The sequence below is a fragment of the Manis javanica genome, chromosome 4, assembly GCF_040802235.1.
Source record: "Manis javanica isolate MJ-LG chromosome 4, MJ_LKY, whole genome shotgun sequence".
NCBI classification, from domain to species: domain Eukaryota; kingdom Metazoa; phylum Chordata; class Mammalia; order Pholidota; family Manidae; genus Manis; species Manis javanica.
The window spans coordinates 20541237-20565691 of record NC_133159.1 but is presented as its reverse complement, the minus strand read 5'-3'; the positions used below and the strand labels follow the sequence as shown (position 1 = coordinate 20565691).

Genomic DNA, 24455 nt, shown 5'->3' with positions numbered 1-24455 from the left:
TCAGTTTCCTCATCTGTCAAGCTGAAATAATAATGGCACTGAATCCATAGGGTTTTGTGAGGATCAAATGCGATAAAATTTGCCACAGTTAGGCTCTGGAACAGGGGCTCAGTGAACATCTATCTAGATGCTAAAGTCCAACGTCAGGAGAAAGGGTCCCATCTTGGAGTTGGCATTAGAGAAGATGAGGATGGAAATAGTGGGGATGAGGAGGGCAATGAGAGTCTTGCCTCTGGAGTCAGACTGCTTAGGTTTAAAGCCCAACCATGATGAGTCCATGTGCCCTCTCTGGGCCTTGATTTCCTTGTCAGTAAAGTGGGTATAATAATAGTGCTCCCCCATAGGGTGTTACAAGAATTAAACTAGTTAATTCATTTATTCAATAAGTAAATCGAGCACCTGCCAGTTACCTGGTATATTTCTCCTTGCTGCAGACAAAAAGCGGTCAATACATGTTAGCGATATTATTATTATCATCAATTTTATTCTGAAGTAGAGGAGGTGGAAAAGAGGAGGCTCAGGCTTTGAATAAGCAGCACAATAAAATGCTATGGAAAGACTAACAGGCTGGTATTTACTGAGTGCTTACTGTGTGCCAGGCACATTAGCTCATGAGGCAGGAGCTTGTATTATCCCCAGTTTGCAGGAAACAGATTCCGAGAAGTGTAGTGATGTGCCCAAAGAAACACAGCTAGTAGTGGGTGGAGCTGAAGTTTGAGACTCAAAGACAGGCTCTTAATCACAGAGCTTTTTAACCCTGATTAAGAGATGGTGTTGGGTGGGTGCAGTGATCCAGCAAAGGAAAGAGAGAGAAACCTGGTCAGGAGAAGAACAGAAGTGGGCAAGGCCCCCAGATTCAGGAATCAGTAATGGAACAGGCCAAGTCAGCATATGGTGCCCGGAGCTGGGGCAGAGGCCTGCCTCCTAGAGCCAGAGCTGCAGTGGGTTTTCCCAGCAGTGAACAAGGCATGAGCTCAGGGAAGTGAGTGAGGGAAGCCTGGAGGGCAGGCTTCCCAGAAGAAGTGTGTCTGGAGAAATGGATGGAGTTGAAAGAGATGGGAAGCTGGCACGTTCCAGAAGGGGCACACACCATCAGCAAAGGCCCTGAGGTGAGAACCAACAGCATGGCTTAGGGCTGAGAGGAAATGGCGGAGAGAGGTCAGAATGAGGGTTTGGAGGACTGGTGGCCTCAGGGGCATGAGGAGAGTGACAGCCCCAGAGAGATAGGAAGGGTGACAGATTCAAGAGCCTTGGCTAATGTAGAAATAGAAATAACCCCCCATCTGGACAGGAAGTAGAGCATAGTGCTCCAGAGAGCAGGCTCTGGAGTCAAATCCTAGCCAGGCTGCTTCCTACCATGTAATCAGGGAAGTCACTTGAGGTCTCATTTCAAAATGAAGGATAATGAAAGTACCTATCTCCTAAAATGAGATCATCTGTGAGAAGTGCTTAGCACAGTGCCTGGCATATAGTAAGCGCTTGATTCATTCCTTCTTTGTGCCTCAGCTGCCATGTGCACATGTTTCAAGGGGGCACAGCAGAGGACAAAGTAGATTAAAAAAAAAAAACAACCCTGCCCTCAGCAAGCTTACATTTAGAGGGTGAAGCAGACAGCACAAACATAAGTAAAACATACGGTTTGTTAGATGCTGATAAGTGCCATGGAAAAAAATGAAACAGGAAAGGGGCTTGGGGAATGCCAGGATTGCAGAGCTGTTGTGGTTTTAAATAAACTTATGAATGGAGGCTATTGTTAGTCGCATTTATATAGCAGGTTTTTGTAGAAGAGGCACCTGCCAGTTTATAAGGCATTTATCTTTCAAGAGAATTACTCAAGGTGTAGATACTGCTGTCCCCATTTTATAGATGAGGACATTGAGGCTCCAAGAGAAGAATCTAACCCAGGAGTCATGACTCTGAGGACAGTGCTATACCAGCTGACCCCCCCTGTGCCAAGAGGAGTGTTGTTCCTGAAAGTCTAGGAGACAGAGGAGAGAGAGGCTGATGGGAGAGGACATGGGCAAGTAGCTGAGGTGGGTCAGTGTCCAGGGATAGAGCCGAGTGGGAGAACCAGGACAGAGGCCTGCCCCCCAGAGTCAGAGCTGCAGCCAGCCTACCCCATGCTGGCCTGATCAGGGTGAGTTCTGAGAGTGGCTGGACTCAGGGGCAACCCCGAGGGCAGAGCGGGAGCAGCAGGCTGGACCTGAGACACTGTGTGATTGAGCAAAGGGGCAGAATCTGTCCAGAACGGAGTGAGTGTGTGGGCGGTATGGAGACCATGGGGAGGGGAGAGGATAGGAAGAAGTAAGCTCCACCAGCCAGACAAGAAGGAACAGTGAGGAGGCTGGCAGGGGCTGGAGCTGACTGGGAAGTCTCTTGAATGTCAAGCTAAAGCCCTCAGCCTTGACGTTGTTGTTAGCAGTAGGGAACTATTAAAGGTTTTGGAGCAGGGACACCAGTGTCATGAGAATGAGATGTGAGGAAGATGAATCTAGCACTAGGTGGAGGAGATTCAGTGGAGGCATTTGGAGGTGAGAGCCACTGGGGAGCTATCATAGCTGAGCAGACCAGAAATGATGGGGTCAGATGGAAGAGACAGCGTGGACTAGGGGAAAGACTGGGGCCTGGGAGATGATACTCTTGGGTGCTCGCCTTGGGCCTGCCTCACGTTTTCTCAGGGATGCTGGGCTAGTTCTTTATTCTCTGTGTGCCTCTGTTTCCTCATTTGGATTGAACTAAAGGACACACATCCCCTCCTTTATTTACTTATTTTTACTATTTGGGCTAAGGTGCCATTGGGCCTTCTCTTCAGAAAAATACAGACAAGTTTTGGTTAAAATTCTATGAGGTTTACAGACCTTCCAAAGTCTATCCATGGAACCAAGCTAGATGATCAATAGTAATAAAAACAGCAGCTAGAATTAAATGCTTATTATGGGCAGGTTTTGGGCAAAGTGAAGCACATGATGATCTTGTTAAGTCCTGTGATGTAGGAACCATTATTATTATTCTGTTTTACAGATGAGGAAACTGAGGAAGCCTAGAGAGGTGGAGTGACTTACCAATGTCAGAGCTGGAATGGAAGCCTGGGCCTATCAGCTCCAGAGCCTGAGATCTTCACTGCTAAGGTTAAGGCGAGGATTCTAGAATGAAGGAAGAAATGGTGGGAAGGGGGGCAGATGTGGGAGGATTTTACAAAGGAAGCCATGGAAAAGCAGAACTAGAGATTAACTGTGGGAAAGGGGGATAGGGGTGCCCCTCAGTCCTGAGGTATGAGGCATTGGTGGTTGGAGGTGAGGGGCTACAGATGATGATTCCATTTGGAGTCCCTTGGTCTAGCTTCCAGGGGGTTGGTATCTGATCCCCAGCTAAATGACCTGCTTTGGAACCTGCTAGGAAGGGGTGGGGTATGGGGCTACTCTTATCTTCTTGACTCGATCATGTTCTGCCCCCTTGGCAGGGAAGGGCTTACCCCTGACTCTTTGACTCAGCCTCCAGTGCTGTCTCTGGAATCTATCCTCCCTCCTCCTTCCCAAGGCCATCCAGAAGGGCCAATCGGCCTTGATCTCTCTGGGGGAGGTCAGAAGTTTCCATCCCAGAGAAGAGTACTGAGGGCCATCTCAGGATCAGAGTGGAATCTGGAACCCAAATGGCATAGGTTGCATATTAGACTCTGGTTTAGATCCTGGTCAGCAGTACCATCTAGGAGGAGGTGATCTAGATTAGACTAGGCCATAGATTCAGGCTGGAATCTAAATGTATGGTAAGTTGGACTTGTTGGTCATCTGCAACAGGGGTTGGCAAATTGTGTGTGTAGAGTCAGATAATAAATAATTTTAGGCTTTGTAGACCACTGGGTCTCTGTCATATCTACAACTCTGCCATTGTACCTGGAAAGCAGTCATAGACAATGCATAAACAAATATAAGCATGGCTGTGTTCCAATCAAACTTGAATTATAAAACCAGACAGCAAGCTGGATATGGCCCTTGGGCCATAGTTTACCAACCCCTGATCTAGAACCTACCTTATTCCTCCTGAGGGTGTCTAGATCTTAAATCTTACTGGACAGTGATCTAAGCAAGTAAATTTGGGGTGTCAAGGCTGGTTAACATGGAAGGTGATCCAGAGCCACACTCTTACTGGAATCTAGATATTGGGAATTGATGAACAAGAAATGTACTAGACAGTGGTTTAAAGTAGACTAAGCCATAACCTCTGGCTGAGCCTAGATTCACAGAATAGCTGGTGCAGGGTGGTGTGGAGTGGTGAGATTTAGATCCACACATAAGGCTGTGGTCTGGATATAGGGAAGTGGGTGAGCTAACGCCACACAGATACTGATCTAGAGCAGGTAAAAGTCTTGGCCCTAAGCCAGAGTACCAAATGATCTAGAATAGCATTGCCCAATAGAAATGTAATGGGAGCCACATATGTAAATTTTCTAGTAGCCACATTAAGCAAAGTAAGAACAAGTGAATTAGTGTTAATAAATCTTATGTAACCCAAATATATGTAAAATATTATCACTTCTACATAGAATAATTATAAAAATTACTGAGGCATTTTACATTCTTTTTTTTTCATATTTAGACTTCAAAATCTGGGGTATATTTTATGCTTATGGCACATCCCAGTTTCACCCAGCCACATTCCCAGTGCACAATAGCTGGTTTCTATCATATTGAACAGCACAGGTTTAGAAGGAGGCTTTTCTTTGGGACCAGGATCCAGAGGAGTCATGAGCCAGAATGATCTGGAGTAAATAGAATTAGACATGCCAGAGGTTATACTCTTAGCAGGCTTGAGCTGGGCGTAGACTGTCTCACCCTGGGAGAGCCTCTAGGCTCTGGACAGGGAGGTGGAGGGGGTCCCTCCCTTGTAGTCCTGACCAAACGGCCATCAATTCCACCCTCCCTCATCCCAATGTCATTTCTGACTCTGGAGTTTGGTCTGCCCTGACAGGTGGGGGTGGGGCAGGGTAGCAGCTGGACCCTTGAGGGAGCAAGAGCTCCACCCCTCCAAGCCAGCTGCTGCCAGCCTTCCTGGACTGACTCTGTGGAAACAGGGGGCCCAGAGACAGAAATAAACTGCCAGGTTTCCGGGGCGGAGTGGGGGGCCTGCCAGCTTTTGTGCTTCCTTGCTGGGGAGTTGGGGAGGGTGGGGAACAGGAAGCAACTCCAGGCTCTGTCCCAGGCTGTTACCCCTGCATTCCATCTTTCTTCTGCCCGAGGTACCCCCACCCACCCTGGCCCTGAGGCTGGGCTAAATCTAGAATTTGGTGGATTAGTGAACCTTGGAGGCCTAGGAGTGTGGGTCTGATGCTTGAGAGAAGAGGGTAATCCCCAAGGCCCTGGACACAGCTTTGTGCCCGTAGAGGTAGTAGTGCCTCTGTGCCCATTTCTAGCACCCTATCCTGGGAGCCCTGCTAGATGCCCCAGGGCAGGAGGTGAATAGAGTCAGAGGGCGGCAGCCAGGCATTAGACTGGGAGTTGGAAGTCTGTGTTGGATGCTCACCTCTGTCACTTACTTCCCAAAGTTTGGGCAAATTACACTCTGAGCCCCAGTTTCCTCTTCTATAAAAAGGGGGCTGTGTTTGCCCTGCTTGTATCAGGGCACTGTGGTTAGTGGTTCACTCAGATTCTGAAGCCAGAGTTGATCTGACTCTGGCCTCTGCCATTGTGTGGCCTTTGGCAGGTCACTTAACCTTGCTGAGCCTCAGTTTCCTCATCAGCAAAAAGGGGTATTACGTACTTTACAGGAACCTTATAATCAAGTGAGTTAATATATGCTAATCATGCAGGGCAAGTGCTCAGTGTTAGCTGTTACCATTGGGTAGTTGATAAGCTCAAATGGGTTGTAAAATGCATTATTCAAATGTAAGGGATTCTTCTCGCGGAGAGTCCTCTCGGACCTCCTCATTTTATAAAAGGAAAAACTGAGGTCCGCAAAAGGAAAGGCTAAGAGGCACACAGCAAGCAAAACCTTTATTTGATACCCACATTAAAGCCAGGTAGCTTATAAAGTCAGGCAGCTCATCCCCAATTTACAGGTAAGGAAATCGAGGACGGTGATTGGCCACTGGTGCACTGTGGCGCTATCCAGTGAGGCCCGAGTCCGCCGCTGAGGAGGGTGTGCCCTGGCCGCCTGTGCTCACCCGAGGAGGGGCGTGCAGGTAGCGGGCGCCCTGGAGCCGCAGCCGGAGCCAGGCGCGCTATTAATAATCCAGCCGTTCGGCCTCGGCCGAGAGCGCAAGTCCGGACCAACGCCGGGCGCCTCCCGGGCCTGGGCCGGGGCCCGAGCCGAATTGCGGCGGCCCTCTTCCCCTCGCCACGTGACACCCCCCCTCCCCACTCCGCGGGCAGCCGAGGGCCCGGGCTGGAGGGCCGGGGGCCAGGAAAAAGCCGAAAACACCGAGGCTGGGCCGTTCCCCTCCCGCTCAAACTAGCCCCCGGCCGGGGCTGCCACGCATTCCGCCCGGGCCGGGGCGCGGGAAGGGGCGGCCGGCCGGGCCCCCGCCTGGCCCGACGTGGCTGCCCCGCCGGGTTGGAAGGGGGGCGAGGGCGGGCCGCGCGGGCGGCCGGCCGGCATGTGGCTCTCCTTCGGGGAGCCTTGGCAGCCCGGGCTGAGCGCTGCGCCGGGATGATGGAGAGCTTCTGGAATTTCCTGCAGCTGGAGAGTGCGGCTGGCCGGGGGAGCGGGCTGAGCGCGCGGTTCGGGAAGGGGCGCCTCGCAGCCCGACCCTAGGGGGCGCCTCCGCTGCTAGGGTTGTGGAGGTAGATTTTATTCGCCCCCAGACTGCGTGAGAGGCGGGCGGCACACCTCCCCTCCCCCGCCGCTCGTTTCGGGGCTGGCGGGGGTCCAGTACCGCCTCTCCCGGCCTGGGCGGCAGAGAAGGGCCAGGTGCAGGCAACGCCCCTCCCCCAGCCGCCTGGTTTCCCTCTCGGCCCGTCACCTCCTCCAGGAGTCAGAAGCTCCGCGGCCTCATCTGGGAGGAGGGTGGGGGTGGCAGGGATCAGGGGGCAGCGCAGACCTGCCAGGTAGCCCGAGAGGCGGCGGCGGGAAAACTCGGAGGCGGACCGATGGGGCCCAAGAATGGTTGGGCCAGCGGAGCTGAGCCTCCAGCTCGAGCAAAACGCGCATAAGGGCTTCTAGGAGGGAGGCGAGGCAGCCTTCTTCCAACCACCCCCGCCCCCCGCAATTGCCGAGCCTGTTGGAGCTGACGTGCTGGAAAAATCCTCGACAGTTTTTTCGAGGGCTGCGGCAGCTTTCTTTGGGGGTGGCTCTGTACCTTGCAGGTCCCGAAGTCCAGAACAGGGCTCCTGGGAGGGAGGGGGCCTCCTTTTGCGGGAATCCTGAGAGCCAGGGGAATAGGTAAGTGACCTCTCAGGTTCACTCTCGGCACTGGGGGTTGGGGGAGGGAAAGAGGACCATCATTGCATTTGTGGGTGAGGGGAAGGGATGCTTTCCCACAACTTTGCTAATTCCAGTACCATTTGGCGCTCTGCAAATTGATGAGCCATTTGGCAACTCAGGCACCTCCCAGTCTGTGCTGGACCTTCCTCTCCCCTTGCCAGTGGTCCCTATTCAACTTCATGTCCTTCTTCCAACCCAGCACACCCTCACCATGTTAAACAGAAGCAGTGCAGATAGGTACAGTAGGAGTCCCTTCCCTGCCATTCACTGGCTGTGTGACCTTGAATAAGTCCCTTCACTCCATAGTCCCTTTGCTCATCTCAAACACTAGATAATAGTAGGCCATGACCTTGTTGTGGGGCTTAAAGTTGCACAGCCCTTGGAGCAATTACTGTAGCTTCTGCACACAGTAAGGATGGGAAATACTGGGCACCCAAATACCATACAACCCCATTGAGAGCCCTCAAAGTATTTGAATCTCCTTCCCCTACAACAGCCCTGTGAAATTTGGCTTCCCAAGGTAAGTAGTGCCTGTCCATCGAGCTGGGGAGGATGGAAAGACCTTGGTTTTATTGAGCGTTCATTTCTTCATTAAACACATGTCTAATGTTGTTCTCAGCTGGCACCAGACTGGGAGAGAAACTTCTAACTTTGTGCTGGGGACTGAGAACTACGATTGGTCACCACGCTGTTAAAGCTGAAAGGGCCCTTGGAAGTCCTTCCTGCTAGGCAAGCTCTTAGTAGATAGAGAAACTAAGGCCCAGGGAGGGACCGGGTCTCCTCACAATGCTCCTGCTGTACCATGGGTTAGGGGCTGGCAGAGAGCTCTGGGCTGAGAGCAGTTGGGGCATCCTCTGGCCAGGCTCCCTGGGGTATGGCCGCTGGCTGAGAGGCTACTGGAATTTGCTTCCCTTTCCCTTCCATCTCTGTGCTGACCTTTCACTCCACCTCTGCTACAGTGGGTGGGAGTGGAACCCAGATACCCAGATTCAAATTCAAATGCCTTTTGGCTCCCCCTCAGCCCAGGATGTTAGGCCTGGGCCTGTGTCACCTCCCACCCTTCACTCTCCACCATCCTTGCCCCCACCTCTCCCGTACTCCCCTGCAGTTCTCTCTGTTTCCTGTTGGATTGGCCTTCCTAGTGTACTGGAAGGAACTCTAGGGTCCATTTGTTGTCTGTGTGAACTTCAGCAGACCACTCCACCTCTATGAGCCTCAGTTTGCTTTTCTGAAAAATGGGGTTGAAATAAAAGCCTTAGTAGAACACGTCTTTCACCAGCATCCCAGAGGATTCCTGGCAGAGATTTATTTAAATAAAAGGCAGGGATTTTAGAGAATATACTTTCAAGGCCAGGTATAGGTAACAGAGCAACCTTCCTTTACCTTTGGGTTGGGGATGCAGCTCTCTGGGGCTCTGGAATAGGAAGTGGAATGGAGATGAGTATCCACCAGATGATTCTGGCATAGTCCAGATTAGAGCAGCCCTGATTCTGGTGCTGCCAGGTGCCCACATCTCTGAATGCACTGCTGGGCTGTTCTCAGAAACTCAGCTCTAGGGCTACAGACTTTTCCAGCTAGTCCAGCCCCACCTCCATCTGCCTCAGGACAGCCTTCCTGAGCTGACTATACCACCACTCCCAGTTTCTCTCAAGCCCACGGAGAGCTCTCTAGAAGAGAAAGAGACTGGAAGCAACAGCTGGGCTGTGTGACTCTGGGCAGGCTGCTTCCCCTCTCTGGGCCTCAGTTTCATCCTGCATAGAGGAGGAGGCTGAATTAGTGACTCTCTAAGGCACCTTCCAGCTCTGACAGGCTCGAGTCTGTGTTGACTGATGTATCCTAGGAGATAGGAGCACACAGAACCAAGTCAGCTGGGAGACTCTTGTCGAGGTATCCCGCCCCACTCAAGAAGGCTGGAGTGCCTCCCTTCCCAAGACACACCCTTCAGGGATATTGACTGGGGTTGTGGTGCGTGGGGGTGAGGGGGGCATATCACCTAATGAGTGGTCCTGCAGATTCCCAAGGTCCTTGCTGTCAGTATAGAGGCCTGTGCCTAACAAGAGCTTGTGTCAGGCGGGCCTGTGAGACTGCTTGCTTCTAGGGGAAGGGAATGTGTGTGTCAGTGACCAGGCAGCCTCCAGGGAATGAGGGGTGTGGTGACTTGAGGCTGCTAGCTTGTGGGATAGTGTGTCCAGGAGAGTGACTACAGGGGCACTATATTGGGGGTGTGCAAGACAAGGAGACTGGCAGTGGAAGGGAGAAAGAAAATGTAGGTGAACCTGACCACCAGCGTTTGGGTTAGTGCCGGCTGTTTAGGGAGGCTCCCGCCTTACCGGAAAGTGATAGAAGATTCAGCACAGTCTGACACAGTGCAGCTTTGCCTGTGTCTCGGTTTGTTGGCTTGTTTATAGGTGTAGAACTGAACTGCACTCTTCTGACTTGCAGTTGTGTCCTGTTCTATTGTAGGGGTATCTGTGTAGGGGAGTTGTCAAGATTTTCTGAACAGTGAACTGTTGTTAGGGAGTTGTGTGTCTGTACAGGATGGTATTTATTGTGAGGCAGCTCCTGTCCTTTTGGGGTGCTTATCCAATTGCACTAGGCACATCAATTCGGTCTGTTAGGAGGGCTTGGGCTACACTGGGGGGATCGCTGGGCTGTAAGAGAGGGTGTTTTCAGGCTGTGAGCAAATCCTGGCCATGTTTTGGATGCCTCTCTACCAGCCCTCCCCAACACACTTACCGAAAGGGAGGTCTACCTTAAAATCAGTGCCTCCACAGGTAGGCAAGCAGGCAGTCACAAGCCTGCTCACACTTGCAGTAATTTTACCACGGTGCCTAAGTCAGGAACAGGCGTGAATTGACCTTTTAACCCCTTCCCCGCCACAGGATTAGACTCTGTTTCCTGTTCAATCTCCTCCAGAACCAGTTCCATTCCGCCTGGGGAGCACCGAGAGGGGCGGATAAGCAACCCCCCACCTCACCCCCGTCTCTGTACTTCTTGCTCTCCTGTTGAGCCTTGGGGGGCCCGAGGGCCAGGCTGGCGCAGGGTCTGGCAGGAGCTGAGGGCCCAGGCGGGAGTGATAAATATTGAAGAGGAGGGATTTCAGTGTGGGCTGGAGCAGCTGCAGTGGTTCGAGTGTCACACTATCTCTCCCCAGGTTTACTGACCCATTTCCATTCACGCGGCTGCTGGTTTCCTAGCAACAGCAACAGTCCCCCCAGAACAGGCGGAGTGTGTGTCTGCCATTAGCGACTGCCGCAACTGTGTCAAGGTTACCCCGCTCCCTGCAAACCCACCCCGGCGGGTTTGTTTTCTGCCAGCGCCTGGCACACACAGTGCCAGCCAGGGAGGGGGTGGGGAGGGGCCGGGGGCCAGCCAGGGGCTTAGGGGTGGCCAAGGAGGAGCTGCAGCTCCCGGTCCAGTGGGAGCCAACTTGGACTGAGGCCGAAGCAGCCCCCCCTTGGCTGGTGGAATTCCTGAGCCTGAGGGGAGCAGGGGGTGGGGCTGTCCCTCAGCCCTGACCCCCGAGATTCCAGAGCTTGGGGGGAGGGGTGTGGGCTGAGGGCCTTCAGGAAGCCTGCCTGATCTGACCCCACCTGGCTCGTTCTGCTCCTGCCCTGGCTTCCTCCCACTTCTGCACAGCTCGGTGCTCTTCTCCACTCTCAGCTCTTTGTCCCCGCCTCTGTGCCTGGTCTCCCCCATCAGACTCCCCAGGGCAGGGTTCTATTTCTCCCATCAGACTAGGGGCTCCTGAGGTTGGGGTTCATGATTTCTTCTTCTCTCCCCTCAGTCCCAGCTCATGACTGTTTCCAAATGTCATGGGAGATGAGATTAAACAGTTTGGGTGGCAAAGGATAATTTTTCTTAACAGAGACTACCCAGGCAAATACCTTCATTCCACCCCTTCAGTGGAGTAGATTCTTCCTGCACTCCACCACCTGGCAGCGCTCAAATGAGAGTGGCCATTGGAAGTAGAGTACCCCTCTTTAACCCTGAAAGCCTGGCTGCAAAGGGTTAAAGCAGCTGCCCCTTCCTCCCCTCAACCTTGCTTTGGTATGTGAGCTCCCCCAGGCTGGGGGGGATGGGAGGATGGGGGGGGTCTGTCGCCTTATAGCCACTCATGTGGTCAGCTCAGACCTGACCAGTCACATTCCTGCCCAGGAGGGCTGGAGCTTGAGGTGGAGGGGCAGGGGCCTGGAGGGGGCTGGGTTTGTAGGATTGCAAGGGGGGATACTAAGAAGCTGGGGCAAGGGGCTGCTGGGAACATGGAAGTATTGTGCAGTACAAACCCCAGGAAGCTTGAATCCACTTCCTGGTCCTCTGGGCCTCAGTCTCCCTGTCTTTCCTTCCATTTTGCACTGCCCAAAATATTACTGTGGTCCTCATAGCTGTGATGAGGGTACAGACCTGGTCCCAACTCTAAATAAAAAGAAGAGGGTGGCAGAAGTAGTTCCTGACATGCATGCAGAAATACATGTGGGTAGCCTTCAGTGTGACTTTCTGGTGCTCGGTGGAGCTTGGCTGGGATTTTGGTCAGCGGTCAGAGGCTTTGAGATCTAGGGTATGGAGCAGGCTGTGCTGGACAGTAGAAAGAGACCTGGGCAGAGACCCAGGAAGCCTGGTTCTCCGCCCAGCCCCATGCTTGATTCCCCATAGCCTCAGTCTCCCCATCTAGGAGGCTTAGGCCAGTGGTCTCTAAAAGTCCTCCTGTCCTGTTAATCAGTGGCTCTTGGTGAGGGATGAAGAGTAGGGGGCAGTGGTCTAGAGGGATGTGGGAAGCTGTCAACTCAAGGGGGAGTTTGCAACGCGATCCCAGAGCGAAAATAGCCCAGGTCATTTTCAGCTGTTTGGGCGGAGGAAGGTATCTGATCTCAGCAGGGCAGGACAGCTTGGGCAGGGGACAGGGAGGAGCATTCTGTAAAGCTCTGGGAAACCAGACCCCAGGATGGGAGGGTGGGTAAAAGTTGGCATGCCCAGCTGGGCTTCCTGAGAGCCGCCAGGGCCCTGGAGGGGGCTCCCGAATAGAAAGATGAGGAATGCAGAGGGTTAACAGGAGGTGAGGGCTGGACTCTGTCCCCCTTTGGGTCCTGGCCTGGGTGAGGTGAAAGGTCAACCCCAAGGAGTCCAGGCACAGCTGGGGAAAGAGTAACCCGATCCTTTTCCCCAGCTAGGCTCAGGGGATCACAGAGCCGCCTCCTCCAGGAAAGGTGCTTTGACATCCCCAGGAAGGAGTTTGTTTCTACTTGTTCTCAGTGGGGGTTGGGGACTAAGGAAGGGTCCTGGCCCTAGGGGTCAAGGAGAACCACAGGCCTGGCGCCCCAGCCAGTATGGCAGTGCTTTGTCATCCTGGGGTCAGGGGAGGTGGCGGTGAGCCTACTGGAAAGGTTAAAGGGAGCCTATTTTGGCCCTGCTCTCACTCTGTGCCCCATTTATATTGACTCTGAGGGCCCACATTGGGGCTGGGGCATGCCTAAAGATAGGAAACCCCCCCCAAAAAAGCCCCACATTTTCTGATTAGTGAAACTGCCTGATAGTAGACTGTGACATTGAGATGTGTTTGGGTGGAGAATTACACCTTGACTCTGAGATGGCTTTGCTGTCTATAGTTGTATATGTGGAGTGAGTGAGATGGTGTGATGGGAGGCAGAAATAATACATGGAAGGACGTGGGTTCTGAAGTCAAGCTTGCTTAGCTTGGGTTCAGATCCTTGGTTATGCCTTAGGCAAGCTCTTTAACATAAGCCTCAGTTAACCCCAGCCACAAAATGGGAATAATAGTATTTACCATAAAGGATAATTGTAAGGACTGGCACAGAATAGATGCTTGGTAAAAAGTAACCTTAATGAGCCTTATTGTGTGCCGGTCGTCCACAGTGTGGAGCCCGTATAGAAGAAGCTGGGAGTCTGACTCCAGAGCAGGAGTTAATGAGCTATAGATGGTTTGAGGGAGAGGGTAGTTGCGGGAATGTAACTGGATCCCTGTCCCCAGGACTGCACATCAGGCTGTGGGAGTATCCAGGTCACTTGGGGTGAAGTGAATGGTGTTGAGTCTGTCGCAAGGGATGGTTGGGGCAAGGTTCTGACCGCTGACCTCCGGGGCTGGTGACAGTCCCCCACTCCCCACCCCAGTGAGCTTTGTGCAGCCATGTGTGGGTGTAGCTGTCCCTAGAGTGTGGCTGTAGGTATGTTTGAGAAGGCGCAGGCATCCCAAGGAAGAACAAGTCGCCTTTTGTACGCGTCCAGCCCGGGGCTGGGCTGGGCCCTCTCTGGGGGATCCCCTGTTTCCGCGCCCAACTCCCCGCCCACGGACAGCGCCCCGGCCCCGCCCGTCACCTGAAGGGGTAGTGAGGCAGCCTGAGCGCCCCCTCCCAGGAACCTGCACTCTGGGCAGGGGGGTTGGTGCTTGGGGCAGGGGCAGGGGGCGTGCCCGAAGCCCTGGCCCCGCCCTCGTGACATCACTTCAGGTGCTACCAATCTTCGGAAGCCCTTGCCACCGGCGGTCCGCCCCCTCCCCGGCACTGCCCCTGCAACCTCGAGCTGCCTCGGGTGGAGGAGGAGCTGGGCCGGCCTACGGGACGGGGAGACCATTACAGGCCTCACCCTTCCTGCTCGGGGAGGGGATGAACGCGACCCTAAGACCGTTTCGCTCGGCTTCCCTTGAAGAACTTCACAAGCTCTCTTATCTGGAGCACTCTTCCCTCTTGCCCACCTATCCAGATCCTGCCAGGTACCACTTTCTGCGGGAAGATTTCCAGAAGTGACCTCCTCCCGCAATTTTTTTCTTCTGATTACCTAATACCCTTTTAGTGACCCTTTATAATAGTGGCATCACCAGTACTACTACTAACACCAGCGCCATCCACTGAATAATTTACTGTGTACCAAACTGCTCTGTGTTTTTCATGGAATATCTTAAGCGATTGATCTCTTGATTGCTTTCTACCTTGTCTTACGAGCCTTTCTCACTTATTGGATTGGAAATTCCTCTGGGCAGGGGTTCCAGACACAGCATGGCTCAGAATAGGTACCACTGAATGTTTAGGATGGATCATAGATGAGACAGGCCTGTGGAGGGAGCATATCTCCTAAAAAGCCACTGCGGGTAAGTAGAAGTCAAAGCTAAAAACCAGGTTTCCCAGCTCCATTCAAGTCTTTGGTTCCCGTGTGTGAAGTTGCACAGATGGGTAGAGAGTTGCACAGAAGATGCTCTAGACCTTCTCTTTCCTCCACAGAAGGGCCTCTCCTGCCCCTCCCCCTGCCCCAAGATGGGAAGAACCTAAAGTCTATCATCTGTCTTCCTCTGCAGTCCACACAGCTTGTACCAGAACCCCTGAATTCTGGGAGGAGGAAGAGACATTTAGGGGAGCTGAGAGGACTTTTGTAAGCCAAAGGGACAGTTCTGGGCCATAGGAGTATTGTGGTCCTAGTAATTGGGGGTACTGGTTCTGCGGACATAAAGGTTTAGCTTGCAGTTGGGAGGTTCCAAGTTGGGCAAAGAGAAGTATTGGGAGCCAAAGTATGTGGGGGTTCAGTGCAAGGAAGGCAGGGATTAGGCTGGGCCTGTACTTCCCCCACCAACAAGCAGCCCAGTGGAATGCTGGGAGGCCCCAGGGATGGAGCCAGGCAGCCAAGGTGTCTCCGGTGGCACAGAAGCAGTTAAGAGCTGCCTCAGCCCGTTCCTTCAGACAATTAGTGACATCTCGCTTGACAACACCACACTGAGCCGATGCAGACCTCAGCCCCCCTCCCGGCCCCCCCACGACCGCTTCAGCTGTTTATTCTTGGGCTTTAACAATTGGGATTCTGACTTGGAGGAGCGGGCGCCCTGCGCTGCCCTCTGACCCTCTGTCGCCTTGGCAACTGGAGCCCGGTAGGCCTGGGCTCTGCGTTAGGATTACAGATCCTGAATTCACAATCTTGCTGCTCCCCTGCAAGCACAAGCAGTGGCAGTGGTGGCAACATGCAGGATCCTCATCTGGACTGGAGGAGACAGAGCAGGAGGGTCCCTGGGGCAGCCCGAGCTGCGGGTGGGAACCTGGGATGCCCAGGTCGCCTGGAGAGTGGTACCCCCCTGACAGCCTCCACGGGGTGGAGCAGGGCCCAGAGCCCTCCTTAGCTCCCAGAATCTCCCCAATCCCTCTCTGGAAACTTTCGTCCTGGTAGAGACCCAAGGGCAGGGGTGAGGCTTCTTCATCGCCCCCCTCTTTTCTCTTCAGTCAGCCCCCTACCATGCCCAGAACGCCAAGTGCCAGCCGACTGTGCCCCTGCCGTGCCCGCAGCCATGGCAACAGGCCCCCCTCCCTCGCCAGCTTTGCTCCTTCCCCCCACCCCCCACCCCGCAGCCAACTGCCCCAGCTGAAACCAGAGCCGATGCATCTGTGAGCCTCCTGCCCAGACCCACATTCCATTTCTGTCCTCTGTTCCTCTGTCCCCCCAGCCCTGGCGACGACACCTCCGCCTTCATCCTCACGCCCCCACCTCCTCACCTCTGTCTACTGCTATCCCCCCAATACGTAAATACACACATTTAGCATCTATCATATAGTGTCTCCCCCTTCCTTACCCGTTCTCTGAGTATGTCTCACCCTCTCCAACTGTCTCTGTTGGTCTCTGAGTGTGTCAGTCCCTGTCTGTCTCCAGCTCCCTGTGGTGTCCTCAGCTCTCTGTGCGCTGCCCTGTCTGTGGCAGGCTCCTTCTCCATCTCTTCCCCTCTGTGTGTATATTGCTCTTTCTCTGTCTTTGTCTCTGCCTCATCCTGCCTGTCTCTATCTCTTTGTCTTTTTCTTCCTCCTCTGTCCCTCTCTTCCCAAGTCTCTGGTTTGCTGTTTTCCTTCCAACAGCATTTATTCTCTCCCTCCCTCTCTCTCTCTCTGTGTCTCATCTCCTCCCTCCCTTCTCTTCTCTTTCTCTTTGAGTCTCATCCTGCCCTGTTTCTCTTGCCCCTCATTCTTTCTCTTGTCTCTCTTCCTGACTCTGATTCTCTGCCTTGGTTTCTCCCTCCCTCTCTTTCTCTTCTGACTCTCCCTTTAAATACGTAGATTTATTTCAGGTCTTCCTCCATTTCCCACTTGGTCATTTCCCTCACAGCCCCTCCACTGGAACTGGGATGGGGACTGTCCAGAGTCACGCAAAGGAGCTGCCGCTTTCAAGCAGGAGCCAAATGTCCTGGCACTCCATCGGGCATATGTGGTTGATTCTGAAATGGGAAGGGGGGCTTCTAAGGCCAGAGAACCTACAGTGGGTGGGGCAGCAGGAACTAAGCATGCCAGGCCTTCCTCTTCAGGGTTTCAGAGGACAAGCTCCATCCATCTGGTCTACCTTCAACTAGCCCAGGTAGGGCACAGAGGTTTGTCCCAGGGCTGAGCTGGCCCAAGAAGCCCCCTAGCTATAAGAACTTGAAAAGCATATCTAGACCTCACTGATTCTGAGAATTTGTCTCTGCTGCAGTGATGGCTGTCTTAGACTGTGCCTCAGTTTCCCCCAGTGGCACAGAAGTCCTACCCTTGCTCTGTCTCTGACTTATTTAAAGTACACTGAATTCCTAGAGCAATGTTAGGGTTATGAAGAATGGGACGCCTGTTCTTACAAAGAAGAGTAGTATTATTCCTACCCTCTTGCTCACCAACACCAGGGCGACTCGGACTCCAGCATGGAAGAATTTGTTTGGCTCAGGGCAGGGGTAGAATAAGGGGCTGTCTCCTTAAGTATCTGGGTGGCATATAGTGCCCCACCTCCCCCCAAGACTAGCAGCCCCTGTTGTCAGGCCCTCCCTCCCTGTCTGGACAGTGGCCTGGACAGTGGCTGCTAGCCCTCCTCCCTGCCACCCCTCATCTAGGAATGAGCTTGGAGTCATGGGAAACAGGCTCTGGGGTGGAGGTACCAGGCCTCCAGGGCCCAGCCCTTGCCTCTGGGTGTGATGAGACCTGGTCAGGCAGACAGTTCTAGGACTTTGGGGTCTGGGCACTACTCACTAAGGGGCCAGGCCTGGGAGAAGGGGTGCCGGGGTGGGGGGAGACGGGTTGCACGCAAGGCATGCTGGGCCCCCTTGGCGGGTGGGTGGGGGGAACAAAGCTGGCATCGAGGCCTCAGCTAAAATTAGCTGCTTCCCTGCGCGGGAGCGAGCATGCCTGCCAGCCGCCCAGATCGCCGCTGCCTCGGCAGGCCATCTGTCACCACGTTTTGCTCAGTCCCCTAAGGCCCCCCAGCTCCAGCCACCCCCAGGGGCTAGAGGAACTCTACTCTGAGGCTGTTCCTGGCCAAGGCTCTGGGCTGTGCTGCTGTCATGCTGTGTGACCTCAGATTAGGTCTGTCCCTCTCTGGGCTCCTGTACAACAAGAGGGCTCTGGACTCTGATATCCTGACACCCACTCCTCCCAAACACCAGTTGCTGGTGCTGGTCATGGGGGCAGGGGTATGGACTGCCTCTCTCCCTTAGAGCTGGCCCTCTGGTCCAGCTTTCAGAGGTGGGCCAAGCGGGGTTTAGGGTTAAGGTTAGGTGTGTGACAGACTCCTCTCAGTTTCCTTGGCTGCAATGGACAGTAGGGCAGCTCTGTAACCAACAACACCCCAGCCTTTCCCTGGTACACACACATTATTACCAACAACCAAGCAGTCTTTTAGAAACAGCTCCAGGTGGGAAGCCAGGAGGTGGAAGCTGAGTTCAGCTGATGCTGACTTGCTCTGCAGCTTGGACAAGTCTCCTGCCCTTAGTCTGTTTCCTCCCCTTTAATAAGAAGCTCCCATTTCTTGAGCACTGTCATTTCATGCCACAGTGTCTCATCAGACTGACATTATCATCCTTGCTTTACAGCTGAGGAAACAGGTACAGAAAGCTGAAGTTCCTTGTGAGGATGTGGTAGAGCCAGGGGTTGGACTGGCTGTGTCCTTCTTATGGCCTCCCAGTGCTCTGCTAGCTAGTCTCCAACCTCAGTTGCTTTCTGGGCCCTGGCACTTCCCTGGCTGCCGCCCTTCTCCTCTCCCCCAAGCCAGTGACTGAGCTGCTGCTCCAGGGTCACTCAGCTTGGCCTGGGTGGAGCTCAGACTTGAACCCAGGCCCTTGGCTCCTCGCCTCCCTCACTCTCTGGCCAGGAGGCTGGGCCTGTTCTCTGGGTGAGTCATGCCCCTGGACTTTGGCCTCCTTGTCAGGCTCTGTTGCCTGAATTTGGAGAGGGGGACTTTGTAAGGCAGAGGGGCTCCCATGGCAGAAGGAGGGGTCTGCAGTTATCATCCTCCATCCTCAGTTCTGGCCCCTGAGGGGAAGGTGACAGCAACTCCGAGCCTGCCTCCCCTCCACAGATCTCTAAGAAGCCTTGTAGGAACAGCTCCTCAGTCTCGGCTGCAGGCCCCCTTCTACCACTCATTCTGCTCCCTCCCTAGGTAACAACTACATTCAATTAGAAATGGGGTTGGGGGGTGGCAGTTTGGGGGGGTGGCATTTCCAGAGGTTGTTTGTGTGCCCAGGCAGCTTCTCTCCCAGCACTTATCTACCCCGGCACCAAGCCACCAGGTTACCCAGGAGGGAGGCCATGGCGCCTCCCCTACTGGTGTCCAGGGACCAAGGTCACGCCCAGAGCCCTGTGTGCCTCCACCTCCTCCTGGGGCCAGTGGTGTTTGTCACTAGGGCAACGTGCGGCTGTGCCCGGCTCTGGCAGTGCTGGGGTGACATTCATGCCCTGTGAGCTGTGACGCCTCTGCAGGCAGAGGACAGCACCACCCAGGCTGGTGACAGTGATGGGGGAGCTGTGGGGGTGAGCTGTCACCTGTCCGAAGCTGTCAAGGGGGTGACGTTGTATAACCATCTGGCCATCTGGAGTGAGGACTCATGGGGAAGGGGTGAGGATGTGTCCCTCGCATATATTGTGGGGTGGGGTGGGGTCTGTACCTTTGTCACACCTGGGAGGTGAGGCTTGTGTAAGTGTACATATGTGTGTGAGACTGGTTAGGTTCTCTGGGGATTTCACAGCCCATTAGTGGTTGTGGGAGTACCTGGGTAGTTACACCGTTGTGAGGGTTGATAATCTGCGTCCCTGTCTCAAATTGTCTGGGAGTATAGTATTAGATGTGCCCATCTCACGCTTTTGGGGAGGTGACAGGTTATGTGCTTAGCTCATCCTGTAGGAGGGTAGTCACCGACTCGAATGCCTGTCTCTCTGACTATTGGGTATGTGTGAGATGTCACCGTGTGCCCATCTCATGCTGTTGTGGGGAGTGACATGTGTGATTATCTCCTGCTGTTGAGAAGTTGTCAGTAACTTGGGAGATTGTCTGTCACCCTGAAGAAATAACATGTTGCCCAGTGGTGTGGGGCCAACAGTTGGTGGGACTTCCCACTCCAACCACAGGGCCCCAACAGGCTGGCCGGAAGAAGCACTCAAGGCCCTAAGCCTAGGGACAAATGTGCGGTGGAGGAGTCTCAATCCTGCAAGACCTACCTTCTGACCCAGGTGCTGACCCTTGGGACTGTTCCCCAAGAGGAAGGACCCCGTGTTTCTCAGAGGGTGTGGAAAGGGGCCTTGGGCTGGGGCGGGTGTGACTGGAGAGGTGGGGCCTCAGGCAGGGTTCACATGGGGAGCTGTGGCCCCACAGGCCTGGGGGACCCTATTCCCTGCCTCTTCTGCCCCTGAAACTGTTAAACTAATTAAGGCTGTGGAGCCGCAGGATTAATCGGGGCAGCTCTGCGCGGGCTGGGAGCTCAGGTAGTCGATTAGTGCGCCGTGGAGGATATTGGATTTCTGAACCGCAAGTCAGCACTATTTGGGCCTGTTATCTCGCTGAGGCTCGGGGGTCAGGAGGCGGGAGGCCCCGGGCGCGCTGACCGCCCCCTCCCGGCCAGCTCCAGAGCATCCACTCCCCCTGCCCACACACCACCATCTCCCGCCTGTCTGCCCAGCCTCCCCACCCTCTCTCTGGCCTCGGGGGCCTGCTGATGCCTGCTCAGCACCCCCACCCAGCCCTTTGCCCTGGACCACCCTGGCCTGTGGCTCATTTCCCCCCACCCCCCACCCCATCACCCTCTGTCAGGCTTTCTTCCCCAGGGCCGCTCTCCCCTCTGACTCTCTGCCTCTCAGTCCCTCCTGGCTTGCCTGGCACTACGTGCCTCAGACACTACTCCTCAGCCCCTGACCAGTCTCCACTTCCCCCTAGTCTCCCTTCTGTTCCTGTCCCGCACGCTGTCCATTAGCCTCTCCTTGTCAGCAGTCTGTCTCTGCTTTTGTGTGTGTGCTTGTCTCTGTTTCTGCCGCTGCCTGTCTCTATATCTCATGTCTCTCTGTCTCTGTTTCTCTTCCGTTGGGTGACTCTCTGGATCTCTCTCACTCTCCCTCTGGTGCTCAGTCTCTCCCTCTCCCTCTCTCTCTCTCTCTCTCTCTCTCTCTCTCTCTCTGTCTTTTCCTCTCTCTCTCTTGTGTGGTCTCGGCTGGTGTCTGCAACCAGAACAAATCTCCCCCAGCCAACACCCCCTGAACAAGGAGGCCAGAGCAGCTAATGGGAAACATGTGATTCTGCCTTGCGCCTGGAGCACCGTGAAGGGAGCCTTAGTCCCAGCTCAGCCCCTGCTCCCCCCTTGCCGCATTCCCCCCACCACACTGTCTACCGCCTCCCAGTGTCTCCCCCAGCCTGTGGACAGACTCTTGCAAGTTCCCTATCATTTACATTTCAGGGGTGGGAGAGCTGCTGGTTATCAGTTGGGGAGTGTCAGGTTGTAGAGGGACTGGGAGCAGCTTTGCTCCTTAGGCGGCCCCAGCCCCCAGGGCCAAGCAGACCCCGGGCGGGCCCTCACTGCCGCTGCTGCCACCACCACCATATGTAGGAGAACAGGGCCAAGATGAGCTGAGCTGTGGGGGCCTGGTTGGGGGACAGCCAGTCCACCCCCACTGGAGAGCTTTGGGGCTACCAGATTTCTATCTTTTCTGCCCTCCTGGGCCTCTGGAGAGCTGCAGAGGTGGGGGCTCCCCAAGGGCCTGGGAGCTGCTGGGCTGCATATCTGTGCCCACCCAACCACGGGGAAAGGAGGGGGTGTGGATCAGAGGAGGGAGGCTCTGGCAGGTTGGAATTCTCCTCTGCCTGTGGATAAATTGTCCCTAATCCAGGCTTGGGGAGTTGTCTGGCTCCTACAGAGGGAGAGGGAGAGAGAGAGAGAGAGAGAGAGAGTGGAGATAGGAAGGGAGGAGGGAAGCAGGCACATAAACATGGTGACACAGACACACACTGTCTCACAAAGGGTCTCTCACATGCACACGCGCACACATGCACTGACAAGTTACACAAAGGTACCACACAGACACTGAGGCACCATTATGCTAACACACACCGTGGCACACATCCGCCCTCACATATGTTGATACTGACATACAGCTGTCCTGGCACAGACATACAATGACATGGCACAAGGACCCACTGACATACATAGACACACAATGGTAAGGTTGTATAGCATATAAATGCATGGACACACACACGAACACATACTGGCCCACAGTGAAACTGGCCCGCAGGGACACTGTGACCAGTCACGCTGTCACACCATGACCCTGAAAACCCAGAAAAAGGCAGAGGTAGGAGGAAGGCAGCACTGATCCACAATGACACCAGTGCCTGCAGTCACAGGCCTTGAGATTGGAAACCTGCAGGGACAGCAGAGGATCAGCTGCACGACCCCCTGCCCCAACACACACACACACACACACACACACACACCCCACCCCCGAGAGCTCTGAAACAGGCAGAAACTGGTTTGGTTCCTGCCACAGTGAGATGCAGAGAGCCAGGCAGAGTGTGTGCACATTCCAGCACACTCATACGTTCGGCACACCTTGTTACACACTTATACTTCTGTCCTCACAGGCATGCAAACATGACAGGCTCAGCTGGACACAGAGCTGGAGAGACCCAAATGCACACACCTGCACAAGACGCCAAACCCAAGTACACTTCAGCCTCTCTTCCGCGCACACACACAACTGAGTAAACACAGTCCCCAACGTGTACACTTTTAAGCACACATAACCACAAAGACATACAAAAATACAGAGAAGCATATATAAAGCTAAATAGACCCAGGAACCCACATAACAGGTGTATTCACCCAGACAGCTGAATATTCACAGATATGCATTTATACAGGCATGATCTCTAACACACACACAAATTCCTAGGCAACCAGAACCCGTAAGTAGTCCATGAGGCCTTGTTCCCAGACCCCTTTGGGGCTCCAATATGGACCTCAGGGAGGAAGACAAATGGGCAGGAAGCAGGAGGTTGGTGAGAAGGACCATGGTTATTAAGAAAACAAGAGCTATAACCAGATGCTAATGGAGAAGGGTAAATGCCAGCTGCATACACACCCCTCCTGGAAATCTGCATTCATCATTACCTTGAAGAGCAGCTCTCACACCTGTATTATAAACAAACTCTTAGCTTCTATAGTTTCCCCAGGGTGCTTCTCCCTATCTGTAAGATCTCCCCATTTTATAGATGAGAAAACTGAGAATCAGAGAAGTTAACTGACTTACCCAGGATCACACAGGAAGGGTTGAACCAAGGACTGTCTGACTGCCAAGGCCAGGTTCTTTCCACCATAGCATGTGTATTCCTGTTCATATATGCAGGTACTAATACATACAGAGATGCTGTTCCCCAACAGGAACCTGGGGTTTCAAGAGATGGGCTCACAACTCCCCAGTGAAATGAGGTTGGAGCTGATTTCATTGTATGCAAGAGTGGACCCCATCTGGGATGGCCTCCTGACCCTCTGTGTTTGGCACATCGTGTGTCCATGCTTATGACTGGGATGCTGTGTTTGCTTCAACAGATGGGAGCTTGCCTGCCTGTCTACCCATCAGCCTGGACTGCAGAGCCTGTCCAGCTAAGTGCGTGCAGAGGGCCCTGGCTGCCAGGCGACTCTCAGGTCCCCGTGGAGACAACCCTGGGATCACTGGTGAAGACAGGCCTTTCCTGCTGAGCCAGGCCTGTCTGCCCAGCCTGCCCAGGTAACAGTGTGCAGGGAAGCCAGGTCTGTGCCTGGGCCACACCCAGGAAGTGGGGATCAGGGGGACTTACTTCCCAGTCCTAGCAGGAACTTCCCCCTGCCAGCTTAGGCCAAAAAGAGACTCTTTATAGAATCAAAATATATTAACCCAACTTACTCAAACTCCCCATTATCCAGAGAGGGGAACTGAGGCCCATGGATATATAGCAAGTCCCCCAGAGTCCTGCTTCCTAATCTGGGTACTCTTTCCAGCACCTTGATGACCTGAGAGAACTGGGAAGCGAAAGGGGTTGTGACAATGACCAGAACTCAGGGCAGAGGTGGAGACAGAGTGCCTGATGTGTGTAGCTGACACCCAGGAGCTTTTTCTACTGGAGTCTGTGGAAGCAGAGAGCTGGGAGGCCAAGGTGAGGTGCCGAGAGGACCTGGGTAGTTCAGGTATGCTAGGTTGCCCTCACAGGATGAGATAGAGCAAGGGTGGGGGCAGGACCCCCCCTCCCTACTCCTGGCCCAGATTAGCCCACCCGACTCAGGAGCCATGGAGGCCAGGTGGGGCTGCCCTGCCCTGCAGAGGCAACTCCCTAAACTGACACATGAAGCCTCTGGGCTCCAGGAAGCTCCCTAGAGCCCAGCCTGCCTGGGGACCCCACCCAGCTTCCAAAAGAGCATTCCTGGGGCCTGAGGTCTGGGGGTGGGGCCTCATGGAATAGTAAGGGTGGGGAGGTAGGCTGTGGGAGGATGCAGGGCAATCTGTGCCCAATTATAAATGGACAGGGCATCTTGTGTGCACCCCCCAGGGTTTGTAAGGCTCTGCCAGGTGTGCAGGGTTGTATGTACAAGAGTTATATAAGTGGACTGGACTAGGCCACATTTAAGGGCTCTGTATGAGGTAGAGGGCAGTGCAGGTGAGTACAGGATTCAGAGTAGGTACTGGGCAGGTATGGGAATACTAAAGTGCTGTGTGTACCACACTGCACGGTATATGTGAGCGGAGTGCTAGTGTACACTGGGGAGGGGTGTGTAGAAAAGAATCAACACATTGGGATGACACACGGTA

General features: G+C 54.1%; 1 protein-coding gene across 12 annotated transcripts in view; it reads left to right on the top strand.

Moving 5' to 3' along the window:
- Nucleotides 1-24455, top strand: part of AHDC1 (AT-hook DNA binding motif containing 1) — a 65103-nt gene that overhangs the window by 19576 nt on the left and 21072 nt on the right. For 8 of the 12 annotated variants that reach the window (XM_037017836.2, XM_073233466.1, XM_073233469.1 and 5 more), the window contains one exon: nt 23222-23399. The gene's annotated coding sequence lies outside the window, so the exon portion shown is untranslated. Of the gene's footprint in view, nt 1-3021; nt 3129-23221; nt 23400-23650; nt 23806-24455 lie in introns of all 12 variants that reach the window. The other 4 variants (XM_037017838.2, XM_037017832.2, XM_037017834.2 and 1 more) reach the window with 2 other exon arrangements.